The following is a 19,866-nucleotide window of genomic DNA, read 5'->3' as shown; positions in this document are numbered from 1 at the left end:
AAATTTAGCACTTGTCAAATCTGAAGCATTTAGTGATACTCCACCAGAGACTATGCTGTGTCTTAATGATGCAGAAGGCCTGAGCAGGACATATAAATGACAGTAATTATTCACTTTCTTTTCATTATTTTTCTTACAAGATCTATTTATTTTAATCTGGAGGGTTATTTCCTGTGACCGTCCCTATTTTCCCACATAGTTTGATCTAAACTATCACCATCATCATAAAGACAAAGGACTCCCCTAGCACCTGGGGTGCCTTCTCTCCAGTCCTGGGGCTGAGACTCTAGGGGCTTCATCCTGCTCCCTTATCAGAAAAAAAGACTTCCCCTGACTCCACCCTCTTCTACCTAATTGATCCTGGAGCTGTGTATTCTTCGCAAGTTGTTCTGGATATTGGTAAACTGAATTACAGAAACTCTGAACTGGGCAGTCAGCCTAGTCAAGGACTGGATTGGGGAGATGGATACTGGAAGAAAGAGGAGCCAGGGGGAGCAGATGATGGCGCCGGGAGGCGGTAAGAGAAGGCACAGTCTTGGAGACTGTGCCCTGAGATCCTGCGTGGGGTCACATGATTACAAATACCCAGTCCAGTCTCTTCCATGATGTCTGTTCCACAAAGCCGAAAGGGAGTGAGAGGAAAGCCCAACACTGCTCTTTTCTGATTTAGTTCTCCGCAGACCCCCTAGCATTCTGAAAGTAGAAGGGTGTCCAGGTCTAAAAGCAACCCAAACTCCCATTCTGATCACGTTGCCTAACTTTCCTTTACAGAGGAAACAAAGCCTTTCATCACATAATGAAACCAAAGCCTTCTGATGCAGACTTGGTAGAACATGGTGGTATGGTATGTATCTGTTTCAAAGTGCAAATGGTGATTCAGATCTGACCACACTGTGATCTCAAGGGCCTGCAGATGGGGACAGAAAGGGTTACAAGATACATTTTAAAAATCAGGCTTTTGTCCTTGGAACTCCCAATTAACAGAGAAAAAGAGTTGCCCTCCGCCGACCCCCAGCTCTCTCAGCTCCAGGAGCTGGATCTGCCTTACCCCCAATGAGAGGTTGTGAACAAAATGTGGAGTTGAAAACCCCATGTGAAAACCAATTTGGCCCTCTCGGCTCTTCCTTCATTCTCAGTAAATTCTTCTGGTTACTTCAAATGCCCTTTGTCTTCCCTGGCTGGAGCAAGAACTTGTCCCTAGGACCTGAATTTCTTAACTAGCTTTGGGGGCAGAGGAGACAATGATCCTATGAAACAGAGCTTCTCAAAGCATGGTCTATACAGAATCAAGGGTAAGGTCTGGGAATCTGCACTTTTAATAGGCACTCTCTTCTATACGCGCTCAAGTTTAAGAAGCCCTGGTGTATAACAAAGACATGTTAGGTACAAAGTGGATGACAGACTTCAGGGAGGGAAATAGGAGTAGGAGGCACTGGAGGCTGACAAATCACTTTCTCTGGGAAACCAGAGCTGTTCTTCTCTGGCCTACAAGACTATGGATGACACCAGAACCATGACACTAGGTGATAACTGACCACTCTTTCTATTTTCCAAGGCCACTGAGACTCATGACTCCAAGCACACATAACCTTGCCCTGGCCACCCACAAACTCAGGTTCTGGCCATTGGACACATGTCTGCCCTGGGGCCCCAGCCTTACGTTTCCTCACGGACCACATAGAGCTGAGCTAGCAAGGGTTTTCAAAGCTCTAGCCTTTTTTGGCTGCTCCTCAATGTTTCTGCTCCACTACTTCATCACATGAGCTGTTGCTGAAAGAGGATGTTAACTACACCACGCAGGGACTTCCTTGGTGGTCCAGTGGTTAAGACTTCGCCTTCCAGTGCAGCGGGTGCGGGTTCGATCCCTGGTTGGGGAGCTAAGATCCCACATACCTTGTGGCCAAAAAACTAAAACATAAAAAAGAAGCAATATGGTAACAAATTCAATAAAGACTTAAAAAAAAATGGTCCACATCAAAAAAAAGTCTTTAGGAAAAAAAAAAAACCCTACACCGCACACTGTGTCAGATGCAGCAGAAATCTATAGAGTGAGAGGCTCTGCTGGGCCCTGATAGACTTCTAGGTCATGGCCACCCTTACCATTGAACATCCCCCACCCCAGCCCCCAAAACACACATGTCGTATTAATCCATTTAAAATAGACCCTCATCCCATGTTAAATATAACTCCTTTGATGTTAAAAAAATAAGGGAAATTATTTAAAAACTTTTTGAGTTTTATGATATATTCTTCATTTTGTTCTTGTGATTCAAGCTTTATTACATTTATATACTGATATAAGTGCTAAAGAGTTGAATTGCGGTTTACAAGTTGGCTAAGTTTACCTTTTAGAGGCATTTAATAAAACATATGTTTATTTTGATTTTCCATTTTCATATTTTGGAACCAAGACTTTTTTCCCACGTTGCTAACTTGTCTTGGGTCTTTGAAAGCTTTCAGGGTTTGGAGCTCAGTTTGGCAAGGAGGGATGCTTGGCAGTGGAGGTGTACAGATATTAGAGGGAGGTGATGAGAACCTGAGGTCAGAAGTGAGCCCTTTCTCTCCTCTTCCCACCTGCCAGTCTCTCTCCAGTGCTTCCTCTTGGCAGAACATAACCAGAAACCAGCTGACAAGGGAGCCTGGGAAATGTGGCATATAGATTCCCAGCCCTAGTGTCTTGTGGGAAATTGGCTCCATGCAGTGGAAACCTCCAGTGTGCTCTAGGCAGGCTACAGAGGCCACAGACCAGGAAGGCTCAGACCAAATTACGGTGATCAAATCACAAAGGTTACTGAATCTATTTGAAACATACAGCTAGAACCAAGAGGAAAGAGTTGGGGTAAGTTAACCCGCTTGGGATGGGTACAAGTAGGGTGAAAGGACCACACACTCTCTGAATCTTATGTTGTGCTCCAGTAGTGCAGTTGTGAGGACCAGCATTGAGGTTAAAGGATCAGTAGGTGGAAAATGCTTGGAACCAACATATACTTGTTCTACTGGGAGATGCAAGGGCAAGTTGGTCCGGTGGCAGGTTTATGCACACAGCTTGTAAGTGTTCTTCTGGGCAGCCATCCCTTTTGTCAGCGTTTATGGGGCAGAGCATACAGGGGCCAGAACGATGTCTACCTATAGGTAGACAACTTAGGGATGATCTGGCTGTCAGCCCGAGGAGGCATGCTCTCTACACTTGGTGACTCATGACTTGATTTTTCTATTCCTTTCTACCTGTAAGTAACACTTTTGTTTGGTCCCTTCTTTTTATAATATATTCAATTTATTCTATTTTTGCATGTCTCACAGATCACAAATTTGCTCCTATTTTTAGCACATGTGACTTCTGCCTATGTCTCACAAACCACTTGCTTACTTATCACCTATAATTAGTACATCTGATGAAATTCACCCATCCTGTCTGCTTTCCTTGTCCTCTGTAGCAGAACTGAATATTCTCGCATAATAGAGCAAACACACATTATACGCTGCATTATAGAGAAGAGTATAGAAGCGTGGGGCTGGGACTGAGAGATGCAGGGGGAATAACTGTCACTAGTCCAGTTTCATGTATTTTTTTATACAGAGAAACACTTGCCCAGCTCTATTTACTGCATAGTCTATCCTTTCCTTACTCATCTGGAATGCCATTTCTGTTATGTGTCAACACTTCATATATATGTGCCTGTTTCTGGGCTCCCTATTCATTGGTCACCATATGTATCCCAGGGCCTTTAGCACTGCCTCATTTACTGCAGCTTCAAATAAGTCCTGATATGGTTAGGTCAAGTGAAAACTCAAATTTTTCTCAGAAAAGTGGCCTGGCTATTCTCGGCTCTTTACTCTTCCATATAGATGAGAATTTGCTTATCAGATTCCTCCCCAAAATAACCTTTTGGATTTTGATAAAAATTTCCCCGTAGATTAATTTGGAGAGAATGGAATATTTCATTCAGTGAAGTTGGCATAGCTCTCCATTGTTTGGTTCTTCTTTAAAGTTTATGATCTTCCCTGTAGTGGTTTTAATTCATCTTTTGTTAGATTTATTCCTAGGTGATTGACGTCCTCTAATACTGTTGTAAATAGTATCTTCTATTTAATTACTTTTGTTGCTGGTGTGTGAAATGACAGTTCATTGTTTTATATTAATCCCCTATTGAGCTACCTTGTTAAATTCTATTATTTCTAAGTATTTGTAGATTCTTTGGGGTTTTCTATGTAAATGATCGTATCAACTACAAATAGTGATAATTTTATTTTTTCTTCTCCCTTTGAATTCCTTTTTTTTAAAGTTAGTGTACTGGCAAGAACATCTGCTACAAGAATGAAAGATGGGTGATCTTATACATTCTTACCTCATTTCAGATTTTAAAGGGTAATATTCTAATGTTTCCCCACTGAGGACTACATTTGCTTTATTTTAAAAAATGTGCTATTTATATCATGCTGAAGAAATTCCCTTCTATTCCTAATTTATTAAAAGAGTTCTTTTTAAAATAATGAATGTATGATGTTTTAAAAATATCTACATCTATTGAAGAGAAGTATAGTTTTTCCTCTTTTATTTTATTTTATTATTTTTCAAAAATTTGAAAACCTATATATTTATTTATTTATTTTAACATCTTTATTGGAGTATAATCTCTTTACAATGGTGTGTTAGTTTCTGCTTTACAACAAAGTGAATCAGTTACACATATGGGAGTTTAGTGAATTACATTTATAGACTTTCTAACATTAAACCAACTTTGCATTAAACCCAACTTTGTCATGGCTTATTATCATTTTTATACACTATAGAATTTAAGTTGCTAATGCAGTCTTCTATTTATGGCTTTTGTTTCTCTATTCATAAATGAAATGGGTCTGTATTTCTTTCTTCATCAGTGTGTCATAGTCTGATTTTGGTATTGGGGTTATGAAGTCCTTATAAAGTGAGTTGGATAATATTTTCTTTTTTTATAGTCCCAGGAAGAGTTTTTGTAAGATTGGGATGATCACTTTTTTAAAGATTTGTTAGAACTTTCCTATGAAATCGCTTGGGCCTGATATGTAGTGTGGGACCATTGAAAAATACTATTTCCATTTTTTCTAATTGTTATGAGTTCTCAGTTTTAAAACATTTCCTCTTGAGTAAACTTTTATTTTCGGAGGAATTTATTTAGTTACTAAAGTTTTCAAATTTATTATTGATAAAATTCCTTTTATCTTGTTAATCTTTAATATTTAGAGTGTATCTTCTTTTTCATTCATATCATCACTTGTTTGTGAATAATTTGTTACAAAAATTTAAATTACAAAAGTTTTCAAATTGCATATATATATATATATTTTTTTTTAAAATTTTTCAAGTGGGGTTGGAGAGTATTCTTATGTTGGGATAACATCCCTCTCTTGCACTTGAGTAGGTGGGGCTGTTCCTTAGAGAGGAGTGAGCTTGGGCTGATTAACCAGGGCAGGCGCCCAAGATAATCTGTTGGCATCTTTCATAGGCCCCTTGGGATATCATTAAAGGCAAAAATGTAATGATGTTCAATAAAGAGGCATAAAATGCAGTGCTTCATTTCTCCCTCCCTTCGATGTTGGCCCCGGACTGCCATCCCAGTTTTGCTTCCTAAGAGACAGGCTTCTCAGTAAGAGAGAAGGACATGGTGTTTCATCTAGACTTGCACATAATCCACAGCTTTTCTGTGCATTGCTATAGCTATTAAGAGCTGGCGATGTGACATGTAAGTGAGGAAAAAGCATATCACGGTGTGATGCTATTTTTTTGTGGGGAGGAGAAAAGGTCAGGGTGTGAGGGGATAACATGCAACACATACATACTCAGTGATCATCTCTGGGTGGTAGAATTAGGGGCAAATGTCAGTTTTTCTTCTTCACTTCTGTGTGCAGCATGGACCTTATTTTATTTTACAATACCTGTGCATTACTTTTACAAACAAAAATAACAAATAAAGCTATTTTCATTGTGAAAAGGTAAAAGCTGTGGCGATTATTAATTATTATAGTTCTTTTCTTATGATTCGTTAGGACCTGGGTCGTCTGAGGGAGCAGCCACGTGATAGCCGAAAACGGCTTAGCTAAAAGAGTGGATATGTCAGTGATGAGGGCAACTTGGGTAAAGAATTTTTAAGCCCTGGGAAGCAGCTTTCTGAGAATGGGTCAGAAATCCATGGTCTGTGAATGTGAGTGTGTCTGTACTTCTGATATTGCCTCTGCTTATTTCCCTTCTGTCTCTTCTAGACTTTCAATAAATCTTCCTGCAAGGGCAGGCCTATCTCAGCTTCGCTCATGAGTGCTACCAGACAACATTTATATTTCCATTAAAGCCAGAGTACCAAAGCGGGTCCAGTCTACCCTGGGGGTTGGGGTATAATGGATTCAAGGAAATTCCAACATGAAGGATTTATTTGGAGTAACAAAAGTGGAGCTACTTGGCAAACTGTGCTTCCTCATTTGGAAATTCTCTCTCTGGTGCTACCTAAAGGTAGGAGCAAGGAAGCAATTTCCTTCACTAGAGGGTCCAAGAACTGCCTCAAGGGGTTGGAATCATCTTGCACCCGATACTGCATCTAGTTCATGGGCCAACAGGCTGTAAAATCCAGGAACCTATCAGTCTTTGTCTTTGGAAACCCAAATGGACAGTTTTAACGGCATACATTTGATGGAGGCCAAAACAGAGAGGGTGGTTATTTTTAACCTGGGGCAGGAAAATGTGGCTGGAAAGGAAACATCTGTCCCAAACTATTGACAGTTGCACTTTATATAGAGGTCTTTTCTGTCTTGAAATCATCACATAAAGTAAGGTGGTTGGTAGGGGTCTGACTCTGAGAACATTCCTCCCTTCTCCCTTTACCCACTGCTTATCTTCCGAGTGAGGCTTATGCCTCGAAGAGACCACCTTGGAGGCAGAGGGTGAGGGAATGGGTCAAGGACTTCCCAATTCCTGTGAATTTTTTGGAACCCTCCTAGTCTGACATCTTCATCCAAGACGGCCTGCCCTTTAGGGTACAAATTTTGCAGACTCCCCAGTTGGGGGGATCACTGGAGGTCTCGTGCTGGGAGAATCAGACCTCTGAGTGCCAGAACACTTTCCTTGGCAGTTCTGACTTCTGGCCTCTGAGCAGGCAGCAAAATCATTCCCTTTCCTTCAAGACATGGCAGACTCCTGTGTGTCTGGCTGGGGAGGGAAAGGGGCAAGTGTGCCCACAAAGTTGCAGGGACATATTTTCGTCTCAGCAGAAGCATTTTCCATCATTTCTGAGCACACAGAGCAAGGCTGAATGTACCCACAGAGCCTCAGGGTGGATTATGTGATGGGGGCAGAGGGGCAACATGTAGTGCTCTGGTCGAGCGCTGCACGGACCAGCAGCGCTGTTTACACAGACCGTGGGGACGTAAATGGCTCCTCCAGGAGTGGCTGGCAGTGGAGAAAGGGAGGAGCAAGACCAAGTGTGTAGTTGGTTGAGGGGTGCCCAGCCTTTGGTCTTGGAAAACTAACCAGAATCGTGCTGCTGTGTTCTTTCATTCCCTCCTCTCTCTGTCTCTGTCTGTCTCTCTCAATTCCTTCCTGTTTTCAGCCAAAGACTGGACCTGGAGAGAAACAATTGTGTTTTCCATATCGAGTAGAAGTTGCCAGGAGAAATGACAAGGGAAGAACAAGAATAAAAGAGCCTACATGAATCCACTTCTTCCCTCTGCTGGTGCAGTCCCAGCAGAGCAGTGTCAGAGCAGCAGGGCTTGGAGGGTGTGAAACAGGATTGCCAAATTGCATGAGTCTCTAAAAAGATCCATATGTCTGGGCTGCACCAAGCTTCTGAGCTCAGGGAGGGGCCGATAACATCATCTGCTGGATGGGTGTACAGTTCTCTTCCTTTGGGGAGGATTGAATGTCAGCTTGACTAGATGCTGTTAGACTCGTCATGACCCAGGTTGGGAACTCGGGGTGCAAGTGTTTGGGGTGAGGAGGAAGGGAGAGGGACAGATAATAGAATAAATAGGAAAGGTAAAGTTTCTAAGCTAGAGTCAGTGAAACATTTAGTAGGGAAAGAGTTTGGAAACCCCAGCATATTGATTTTTCTTTAAAATTTTTTCTCATGCCAGGAGAGTTTTGGGGGAACCACTGTGCAGATGGATGTCAGGCCATTTGCCTGCTTTGTGGGAAGTCTAGATGCTTATTCCCATAATTCACCCTCCAGAGCCAAGGAAGAGTCACTCTCTTCCTCCTCACGTCTTTAACCTCCAAACTATAGCTTCCTTTGGGGTAGGGGGAAGCAGATGGTACACAGCTGTGGGTCACATCTGGTCTTGCAGGGATCAGAGGAAGGCACAAAGGCCAGTTGGAATCCCAGTGGCTACCCTGGAGGCATGGCTCCAAACATTTGGGGTGGTACCCCGACACTCTACCCAGATCCCATCTTGGACAGACTTCATGTTTTTCCTTAGACCTCCACGCCTATTCTCCACTCTGGCTTCAACTGCCTCAGACAGAGATGATTTTGTGAGAGTGGCCAGGCAGCTGCTTCCCAGATGTGTGTTTTCTCCAGAGATGGCCATATCCAAACGGAAGAACTTTGAGAAGATTCTTTGGGGACAGTAGGGATGGGGCCTGGGAGATTCCCCTGAGCATGTATTGACCTAGGAGAGCTAGCCCAGCAACCGTCTGAAGACCCCAGAGTGAAGCCAGAGGATTAGAACTGGAGAAAGAGTGAGAAGGTCTTGAAGTGCTGATGATCTTACCCTAATTTTCTTCATTTTTTGGTGGGCTTGTGAAAATGTTGTCACAGAGAGCCCACGTCTTCTGACTGGCATCTGGAAACCTTAGCCCAATCTCATAGCTCCTACAGCCTATGACACCCCCCCGCCCCGCCGACACTGGTTAGATGTTCAGACCCTAAACATCCAGATGGACCTGAATGAATCCCTGTCCCTCTGTGGGGCTCAGTCCTGGCATCTGTAGAGTGATAGGTTTCAGTGAAGGAACCAAGGCACCTCCTGGCTCTAACTGTACCCAGAAGCTTCCCTCTAAGAGGGAGGCTGAGCCATGCCTACTGCTGAGGGGACTGAGGGGGTGGCCTGTGTCTGAGCCGTAAGCTGCTGCCGGGTAGGGGGAGCGTGGGGGCCATTTCCTTGTGTGAGGGGCAGCCAAGGGAGAGAGGGGAAGCAGCCAGAGTGGGTGGCCAATTCCTGTCTCTGACCCTCGGGGCAGTGCCTGAAGCTCCTGCCAGGCTCCCACACCTTGGCTAAGAATAGTCCAGCTCCTTCCTGCTGGCCTTCAGGCCTCCGGAGCCCAGAGGAAAGAGAGCTGGACTATATAACCTCAGGCTGGGCTGTCCCTTCCGGCGATTCTCTCTGGAGATCAAAGGGCCGCTGGGACTGCAGTTCTAGTTTCTGATGCTACTACCTAATAATAGGGCTCTGGTGTGTGGGGAAGGTGGTAGTCAGGCCACCGCTGAAAGCTGGTGGGAAGCAGGAGGTCTGGAACCTGAAAACGAACAATTCTAGGTGCAAAGGGTTGGAAGGATGTGCGCTTGAGGGCACAGAAGGTTATCAGGGGTCTTCAAGGCAAACTAAGGTTACAGTAGAGAGTGTCTTAAGTGTCTTAGAGTGACTAAGACCCTGAGGGAAAAGGCCTCCTGGTTCTGAGTGACAAGGACCAAGGTGGGCCCTGGGCACCAGCATGGATACCCAGCTTCAAAGCTGGCTGAACCAGTTGACCTGAAGACCACTCTTTGAGAAACAACCAATGACCGATGCCTTACCAGTCCAGGAAGCAGTTCCCTGCATGATGGGCTGGCCCTGTTCTGGTTCCTGAAGTAACTTCAGGACCATCACTAGGTCCCAGTGACTAGGGGGACCATATAATTTATCATCCAAACATGAGTGTTTTTGACAGTGAAAGAAGATGTTGTTAATGATTACGCCAGAAGAGCAAGAGTAATGGAAACTGTCCCTCAAAAAGCAGACATCTAGGGGCTTCCCTGGTGGCGCAGTGGTTGAGAGTCCGCCTGCCGATGCAGGGGACGCGGGTTTGTGCCCCGGTCCGGGAGGATCCCACATGCCGCGGAGCGGCTGGGCCCATGAGCCAGGGCCGCTGAGCCCGTGCATCCGGAGCCTGTGCTCTGCAAAGGGAGAGGCCGCAACGGTGAGAGGCCCGCGTACCGCAAAAAAAAAAAAAAAAAAGCAGACATCTGGTTGCTCTAACTACCAGACATTGCTGTGTCTCCATGCTCTTCTCTCTCTCGATTTCTCAATAAGAAGAGTTGAGATGGAATACATAAAAGAGAACTTTAGAAACTGAGGGACCACAGAAATCTGGGGATTATGATCAAGCTTCTCTGTGTTTCACAGGTCCTGTCCTTCATAAATCATGCGGAGGTTAATTATAGCCACTGAGAAGCTGGGCTCTGAAGCTGGGAAAGAAAGGAGAACTTTCTCAGGAAGTCCACTGCTTGGCTGGGGTGGGGGGGCTGCCTGGATGGAGAGATAAGCTTCACCGACAAGCCAAGAGCAGCAGCTTTGTGCTTTGGTTTTCTGCAGCTGAAACCCTGGTATTGTAACAAACCCCAGAGAAAACCCCTGCATCTTCTTTTACTGCAAAATAACCTCAGCTCCCAGTTAAGTGTCCATAATCTATACAACTCACTTGAACAGACAGGTCCATTTGTTGATTCATTAATGAGCAGGTAAGGAGCAAATCATATGTTACATGCCAGCTTCTGTGTTAGTTTCTAGAGATGTACAAACAGAGCAATAGTCCCACCTCTTAAGGAACTCCCAATCTAGCAGGAAAAACAGAGGGCCACATAATTTGCGGAGTGATGGAGTAATACTGCTTTGGTAGAGAAATATGTCCCAGGAGCCTCTTTCTCAGAATCACTGAAGACGTTCACAACCTCCCTTTAAACGGACAGCAAAATCCTTGCTAATACGATGATGAAATTTACTGAGGGGCATTTTGGAGCATTTGTTAGGAGCGCAGGTTTTGGAGCCGGTCAAACCTGGACTTGGATTCTGCCTCTGCTAACTCACGAATTGTGCACTCTTCAGCAAGTTTTCTCCAGGCAGATAGCAGCAGTGCCTACTTCATCAAACAGTAGGTCTAAAACTTTAAAGTGTACACAAATCACCTGGGGGACGTGTTAAAATGTACATTCACATTCAAGAGGTCCGGGCTGGGGCCCGAGATTCTGCATTTTTAATAAGCTCTCAGGTGATGTTAGTGCTGCTGATCTGAGAACCACACTCTGTATGGCAAGGGCATAGAATGCTAAAAGATCAAATAAGTGCGGAGCACAGAGCTGACAAATGATAAGTGCTCAAGAAATGTGCCCTATTACTATTCAAGTGAAATACTAAAATGTTCATTGATCTTCATTTAGATATCTCCCCATATATGACATATTATCATAAGCTAAAAGAAAATTTCTTAAGTCAGGGAAACACTCCCTGTTCTATCTCTTGGGTACCACACGAGGCCAGTCCTTTACACAGTCTATGCTAATGGGAAAATTCCAGAAGAGAGGAATGGAAGATTTAGAATTTGTTTCTAATATCATCCCCAAATCCTCCTGATGTGAAGGGTGATGGGAAATCTTGTGGAGCTGTCACATCTCTCCTGCAGAAAGGATCTAGCTATGGATACTGCAAAGGTATCACTCTCAGACCTAATACTAACAGTAAAGAGAGAAACAAGCATGCAGATATAAAAAACATGATTCAAGTCTAGACATTTTTATAAACTTTGGTGGTTTTAAGATATGGCCCCAAATTTGTTGACACTCCTACCATTGAGAGCAGGCTCTATGTCCCCTCCCATTAAAGCTGAGCTAGCTTGTGACTCATTCCACCAATAGAGTATGATGGAACAGCTGCTGTGTGACTTCTGAGACTGGATCAGATAGGGCCCTGCAGCTTCCTCCTGTTTCTCTGGGATGCTTGCTCTCCTGACATGCTCCCTCTCTTGGAAGCCAGCTGCCACAAGCCACAAGGAGAGGCCCGTTCTAGGCTCTCTGGTTGACAGCCTCAGTGGAGCCCCGCCTGTCAGTCAGGCACCAGATCTATAAACGAAGGAGTGTCCAGACACTCCAGTCTTCCCAAATGAGGCCCCAGGCCTGGTGGAGCAGAGACAAGACCTTTGGGCTGAGCTCTGACCCACAGAATTCACGAATATAATAAAATACTAGTTTTATGCCACGTGTTCTGGGGCAATAAATAATTTCAAATATATATATATATATATTTTTTAATTAATTTATTTTTTTGGCTGAGTTGGGTCTTCGTTGCTGCACGTGGGTTTTCTCCAGTTGTGGCGAGTGGGGGCTACTCTTTGTTGCGGTGCACGGGCTTCTTATTGCGATGGCTTCTCTTTGTTGTGGAACACGGGCTCTAGGTGCACGGGCTTCAGTAGTTGTGGCTCACGGACTCAGTAGTTGTGGCTCGTGGGCTCTAGAGTGCAGGCTCAGTAATTGTGGTGCACAGGCTTTGTGGCTCCACGGCATGTGGGATCTTCCTGGACCAGGGCACGAACCTGTGTGCCCTGCATTGGCAGCCAGATTCTTAACCACTGCGCCACTGGGGAAGCCCTTAAAAAATATTTTTATTTAGAATAAGAAAATATAGATAAGGTGTTTAAAAAATGAAAGTTTATCTTGAACCCTTATTTACAGGTAGTAAATATTGTTTTCTATAAAGTTAATAATTCATTTGGTTTTAAAAAGTAAACATCAAATCTCTAACAAATTAAATTTAAATCCCATGATTAACTATTATGTCACTAGATGAGGAAGAATAAATATTGGAAAAAGAAAATCAAGCTTTGGAATCTGGATTTGAATTCCAAATTAAAAACTTGCCAGTTGTGTGGAAGACAGGTTTACTATTCTATGTCTCATATTAATAATATATTAAATATTTATATCACTTAATAATATAGTAAGTGGGATAATAATAAAATGAGAAGCTAAGCAATCTGTGGTGGGGAAGACAGGAAGGTTTCTGATGAAACTGCCCCCTGAGTTTATCCTTAAAATGAGTAAGAATAACTAGGTTAGATATTCTTAGACTTTTGAATTTCAAAAATTTCTGAAAAATTTTGGGGTAGATTTAGGGGTCAAAAGACTTCAAAAAAAGCAATTTTCTAAAATGTGTGTGAAAATTCGAAGAGACAATAATAGACAAGCCAATCTTAAAGAGAAATAAAGCTGGAGACCTTATGTTAGTCTAGATCAAGATGAATTATAAAGATACAGTAATTAAGATAGTGTGGTTTTGGAACAAGGATAGACAAACTGATGAATGGAACACATAGAGTTCAGAAATACTCCCACACGCATTTGGTCTCCTGATTTATAACAAAGGTGACATCTCAGAGGTTGTGAAGAATACAACAGCAGAAGAGAGAGGTGTGAAAACCAGGAAAGTAGAGCATCACAGAATCAAGGGACGAAAGAGCTTCAGGGAGGAGGAAGAGATGAGCAGCGTCGAGGACAGCAGAGGTCTATTAAACTGGAAGGTTATTTTGAATTTGACTTTTAAGCAATTGTTGAGACCAGAGTGTGAGCTCTTCTGCCAAAGTGGATGGGAACCGGATTGCAGTGGTTTTCAGAGTGAGGAGAAGTGATGGGTTAAAGAACGGAAGTGCAGGCTGCTCTTCCAAGAACTCTGGTAAGAGGGGAGGCAAGGAATTCACAGCAGGTAACCGTGATAGGAATTCATTTTTAAATTTATTAACGATAGCGGAGGCTTGAGTGTGTTTATAAGCTAAGGAAATGGTGAAAGTTGAGAGGAAAAATTAGAACATACATCCCATTGAAGATATATTACATTGATAGAGGAAATTCGGTGTATTTCTGGGGAGAAAGATTAAGAGTTGAGAATAACACATGGGATAAACTACCTTTTATGAGTCTTTAAATGTCTCCAGAAACGATTGCATTAACATTTCAGTTTAAAATAGGCCAATTCTTGGACATCCTCAGTTATATCTCAAAAGCCTTAGCTGCTTAAAAATATATTTTGAAATATTTCAGGCATAAAAAAGGCTATAAAGAGTAATGTAAGGAACTTGTGAGCCTCCACTCACCCTAGGAAATGGAACATTATTAATACAATTGAAGACCCCCTTTTGTACCATTTATGTGTATGTGTATGTGTGAATGTAACTGTGAGGTCTAATACATTGCTGGCTTCTGTTTGCTAGCATTTTGCCTTGAATTTTGCACCTCTGTTTAGCAATAGGTTAATATGTTATTATTCTTTTTCTTACTGTCCTGGTATACTTTTGCTTTAAAGTTGTATTAAAAATATATAGTAAGTTGGTTAGTATTGCTGCCTCTTTCTTTATTATCTGGAAGTGTTTGTATAAAATTAGAATTTTTTGCTTCTTAACTGTTCTATAGAACTCACCACTAAAATGTGTGAGTCTTGCGAGTGATACTGAGTATGTGCGGGAGTCAATTTTTAATGATTCATTCAATTTACTTAATAGAGTCGTGTGCCGATTTCCTATTTCTTCCTGAGTCAGTTGTGGTATGTAATATTTTCCTTTTCATCTGTTTTTAAACTTAAAGGGATATAATTGTTCTTATTATTCTCTTAATATTTTAAATTATCTCATATCTATAGTTATGAATGATTTTTAAATCCTAATATTATTTTCCTTTTTTCTTTTTTTAAAAAATAAATCTAGTCAGTTTTAAGATTTTCAGAAATATCCACTTTTGGCTTTGTGTGCATTCTGTTGTTTTTTTGTAATTTTTTAATACTCAGTTCATTAATTTCCATTCTTTCTTATTTTCTAAATAAACATAAAAATTTGTAAAATTCTCACTAGTAACAACTTTACTCCTTACATATATCTTGATATATACTATTTTATTGTCCTTTGAATTTATGCATTTTCGTTTCTACCTTGGTTTGTTTTTTGATCCATGGAATTTTCAGAAGTTTGTTTTAGAATTTTTCAAACATATTGGGTTTGTTATGTTATTTAAAAAATAATACACATAATTCCATTTCAGTCAGAAAACATAGTGTCAATGATATGACAGCTTTCCCACTTATAGAGACTTGCTTACCAGCCTAATGATACAAATTTAATTTTCATAAGTGTTCCATGTGTGCTTGAGCACAATGTGTATTTGACAAGGGTTGGATTCAGAGTTCTATATACAGCCTTTGGAATAAGTGTGTTAATTATGTCATTCAATTCTTTTATTTCTAGCTAATTTTCTTACTGCTTGATTATTTTTGGAGGGAATTGTACTAAAATTTTCCACTGGGTAGGTGAATTTTGCTCTATTAGTAGTTCTATCAGTTTTTGCTTTATATATTTGAAATTATATTATTAGATATAGAAAAGAATACAATTTTTATATTTTCATGGTGAATGAAACATTTAATCTATTTAATCTTTAGTAATGCACTTTGTATGGAAGTGTGTTTTGCCTGATATTAATGTAGCTACATGAGCTTTCTTTCTATTAATATTTGCCTGAAAGATTTTTCTTCATCCTTTTACTTTTGACATTTCTCTGTCTTTACTTTAAGATGTGCCTTTTATAAACAGTATAAAGTTGAATTTTCTTAAGTCCATGTTAATAACCTCTGCCCTTTAGTTGGTAAGTTTTCAGTCCACTTACATTTATTATGATTTATTTCTATCATCTTATATTATGTTTTCTATTTATACTACTTTTTCTCTTTTTTTTTCCTCATTCTTTTAGATTGGTCATTTTTTCTTAATTCGATTTTTTTTTCTTGTACTAAACCTAAAGTTGAATCTGCTCCTGTCTGGACTGGCTGCCCCCAGTGCCTGAAGCACAACTCTCTTACTAGGTTCTCCCTTCACCATCACCCCAGGGATTCTCTTGTCCTCTCCTGTGCTGGACTCCCTGTTTCCTGTGCCCCATCTCCCTCTTTCTTAGTTTACTCCCTCATTTGTAACAGGCACATTCTTCACCAGTTTTCTGAGAATCGACATACTAGAGGCAAATTTTTTCATATATGTTCATATGAACATATGTTCATATGTTTCACTTATATGTTTGATATTGTCATTATTCCACTATCACACTTAGTTTAGCTACAAATAGAATTATTGATTGTAAACTGGTTTCCTTTATAATTTTGAAGGCACTGCTCCATTGTCATTTAGCTCCCAGGGTTGCAGTTAAGAAATTCAAAGCTATTCCAATTCTTGATCTTTGGATGTGACATGTTTTCTCCCTGGAAACTCGTAGGATATTTTCTTCGTTCCTCAGTACTCTGAGAAGCCTTAATGCACCTTTTGTGGGCTATGTTCAGCTATAATGCTGGGTTCTCAATAAGTCCTTTCTCTCTGGAAACATGTAACATCCATTTGGGGAAAATATCTTGAATTATTTTGTTCTTTCGATGTTGGACTTTGAAACAAGTCCTCTGGCTTTATCCTTTCAATAATATTTTCCATCTCATGTTTTTAATCTATTCCGGGTGATTTTCAACTCTTTTATTACATTTTTAATTTCTACTAGAATTTTTTTTATTTCCAGAGTACTTTTTTTTTTTTTTTTTTTTTGCGGTACGCGGGCCTCTCACTGCTGTGGCCTCTCCCGTTGCAGAGCACAGGCTCCGGATGCGCAGGCTCAGCGGCCATGGCTCACGCGCCCAGCCACGCTGCGGCATGTGAGATCTTCCCAGACCGGGGCACGAACCCGTGTCCCCTCCATCGGCAGGCGGACTCTCAACCACTGCACCAACAGGGAAGCCCCAGAGTACTTTTTAATTTGTTTTCTAAATGTTGTTTCTTTTATTTTTCTTTTTGTTTTTTGGCATTTTATTTTTGTTTGATGGACATAATGTCTTCTCTTATTTCTCTGAGGATATAGGGAATTGTTCTTTTTAATTTTTTTAAATTTTCTTCTTCCTGCATGGTATCCATTTCCTCCAAGTTCCTTTATTTTTTTTTTCTTCCTGTTTGTTTGTTTGCTTTTTTGTTTTGGTTTATGTCATTCATGACAGAGGCTTTCTTTGCTATCTGATATGAGTGGGGCACCAGCAAGCTGATTGTAAGCTGTGAGAGAGAGGGTTTGGTTTGTCAACTGTGGTCTCTACTGTGGGAGTGTTCTGGCTGGGATGTATCTTTGGAGAACTCAAAAGATACCGGCATCAGTAGCTTCAGACCTTCCCTCTTGTGTTTGTAAGAGGCCCCAGAAGATTTTCCATCCTCCTGCCTAGAGTGTTTAATCCTAGCTACCTGCAACCTGGGAACTAGTGGGAGAAGTGAGCTGGGTGAGCACTCCAGCATTCAATTCGTGCCCCTATTTTCAGAATGATTCACTTGTCCTGAACAAGGGCTGGTGTCTGACAGTCCAGAGACTCTTTGTTTTATATCCTTCACTCACCAAATCTCCAGGCATCTTGCTGTGGTTTAGAAGGGGCAGTATCTCATGGTATGGTAGGATGGGACAAGGGGGGCAGGATAAAAATTTGGGAATCTTAAAATTTGGGGTTGCTTCTTCAACCAAATTGATCTTCAACCAATCATTTCATTTTTAAAAACTCTATTTTATGTATATTAGTATGTATTTGTTAATCCCATACCGCTAATTTGTCCCTCCTCCCTCCCTCCCTTTCCCCTTTGGTAACCATAAGTTTTGTTTTCTGTGTCTGTGAGTCTGTTTCTGTTTTGTATATACATTCATTTGTACTATTTTTTAGATCCATATATGAGCAATATCATATAGTATTTGTCTTTCTCTGTCTGACTTATTTCACTAAGCATAATATTCTCTAGATCCATCCACATTGCTGAAATGGCAATATTTCATTCTTTTTTATGGCTGAGTAATATTCCATTGTGTATATATACATATAACACATCTTCTTAATCCAGTCATCTGTTGATGGGCACTTGGGCTGCTTCCATGTCTTGGCTATAGTAAAGAGTGCTGCTATGAACATTGGGGTGCACGTATCTTTTGAATTAGAGTTTTTGCTTTTTGTAAATATATACCCAGGAGTGGGATTGCTGGATTGTATGTTAGTTCTATTTTTGTTTTTTGTTTTCTTGTGTGGTACGTAGGCCTCTCACTGTTGTGGCCTCTCCCGTTGCGGAGCACAGGCTCCAGACGCGGAGGCTCAGTGGCCATGGCTCACGGGCCCAGCCGCTCCGTGGCATGTGGGATCTTCCCGGACCGGGGCACGAACCCGTGTCCCCTCCATCGGTAGGCGAACTCTCAACCACTTCACCACCAGGGAAGCCCTATTTTTGGTTTTTTAAAGAAACCTCCATACTGTTTTCCATAGTGGCTACATCAATTTGCATTCCCATTAGCAGTGTACAAGAGTTCCTTTTTCTCCACATCCTCTCCAACATTTGTTATTTGTAGACTTTTTGATGATAGCCATTCTGACAGATGTGAGGTGATACTTCATTGTGGTTTTGATTTGTGTTTCTCTAATGATTAACGATGTTGAATATCTTTTCATGTGCCTGTCAACCATCTGTATGTCTTCTTTGGAAAAAATGTTTATCTATTCAAGTCTTCTGCCCTTTTTTGATTGGATTGCTTGCTTTTTTTTTTTGTTTGCGGTATGCTGGCCTCTCACCACTGCAGCCTCTCTCTCTGTGGAGCAGAGGCTCCAGATGTGCAGGCCCAGTGGCCATGGCGCATGGGCCCAGCCGCTCCGTGGCATGCAGGATCCTCCTGGACTGGGACATTAACCTGCGTCCCCTGCATTGGCAGGCGGACCCTCAACCACTGCGCCACCAGGGGGATTGCTTGCTTTTTTGATGTTGAGTTGTATGAGCTGTTTATATATTTTGGATGTCAACCCCTTGTTGGTCACATCATTTGGAAGTATTTTCTCTCAGTCTGTAGGTTGTCTTTTTGTTCTGTTGATGGTTTTTGTTGCTGTGCAAAAGTTTTTAAGTTTAATTAGGTCCCACTTGTTTATTTTTGCTTTTATTTCTTTTGCCTTGGGAGACTGACCTAAGAAAATATTGCTACAATTTATGTCAAAGAGTGTTTCACCTATGTTTTATGGTGTCATCTCTTACATTTAGGTTTTTACACCATTTTGAGTTTATTTTTGTATATGGTGTGAGGGAATGTTCTAATTTCAGTGTTTTATGTGTAGCTGTTTAGCTTTCCCATTTGTTGAAGAGACTATCTTTTCTCCTTTGTATATTCTTACCTCCTTTGTTGTAGATTAATTGACTATAGGTGCATGGGTTTATTTCTGGGCTGTCTATTCTGTTCCATTGATCTATGAGTTTGTTTTTGTGCCATTACCTCACTGTTTTGATTACTGTAGCTTTGTAGTATAGTCTGAAGTCTGGGAGGGTTATACCTCCAGCTTTGCTCTTTTTTCTCAGGATTGCTTTGGCAATTTGGGGTCTTTTGTGCTTCCATATAAATTTTAAGATTTTTGTTCTAGTTCTGAGAAAAATATCCTGGGTATTTTGATAGGGATTGCATTAAATCTGCAGATTGCTTTGGGTAGTATGACAATTTTAATAATATTGATTCTTCCAATCCAAGAGCATGGGATAGCTTTCCATTTCTTTGAATCATCTTCAGAGTCCTTTATTAATGTTTTATGATTTTCAGCGTATAGATATTTACCTCCCTGGTTAAGTTTGTCCCTAGGTATTTTCAATCATTTCATTTTTAACCTCTACTTTACCCTGCACTTCCTAGAGATTTTGCACACCAATTCTGAGCTTTTGGAGGCTTTTTGAAGTAAAAATTCTGTTGTTTCTCAGTTTTCCTTAAGGCTGGTTTAGGACTCAGTCTTCTAAGGATCTCCTAGTCAATTACCACTTTTCCATATGTTTTCAAACTTCCAATATTTTACCGTTACTGATTCTTTCCTTCACTCATTGTT

The sequence above is a fragment of the Kogia breviceps genome, chromosome 1 (assembly GCF_026419965.1).
Source record: "Kogia breviceps isolate mKogBre1 chromosome 1, mKogBre1 haplotype 1, whole genome shotgun sequence".
NCBI classification, from domain to species: domain Eukaryota; kingdom Metazoa; phylum Chordata; class Mammalia; order Artiodactyla; family Physeteridae; genus Kogia; species Kogia breviceps.
This window is presented reverse-complemented; position numbering follows the sequence as displayed.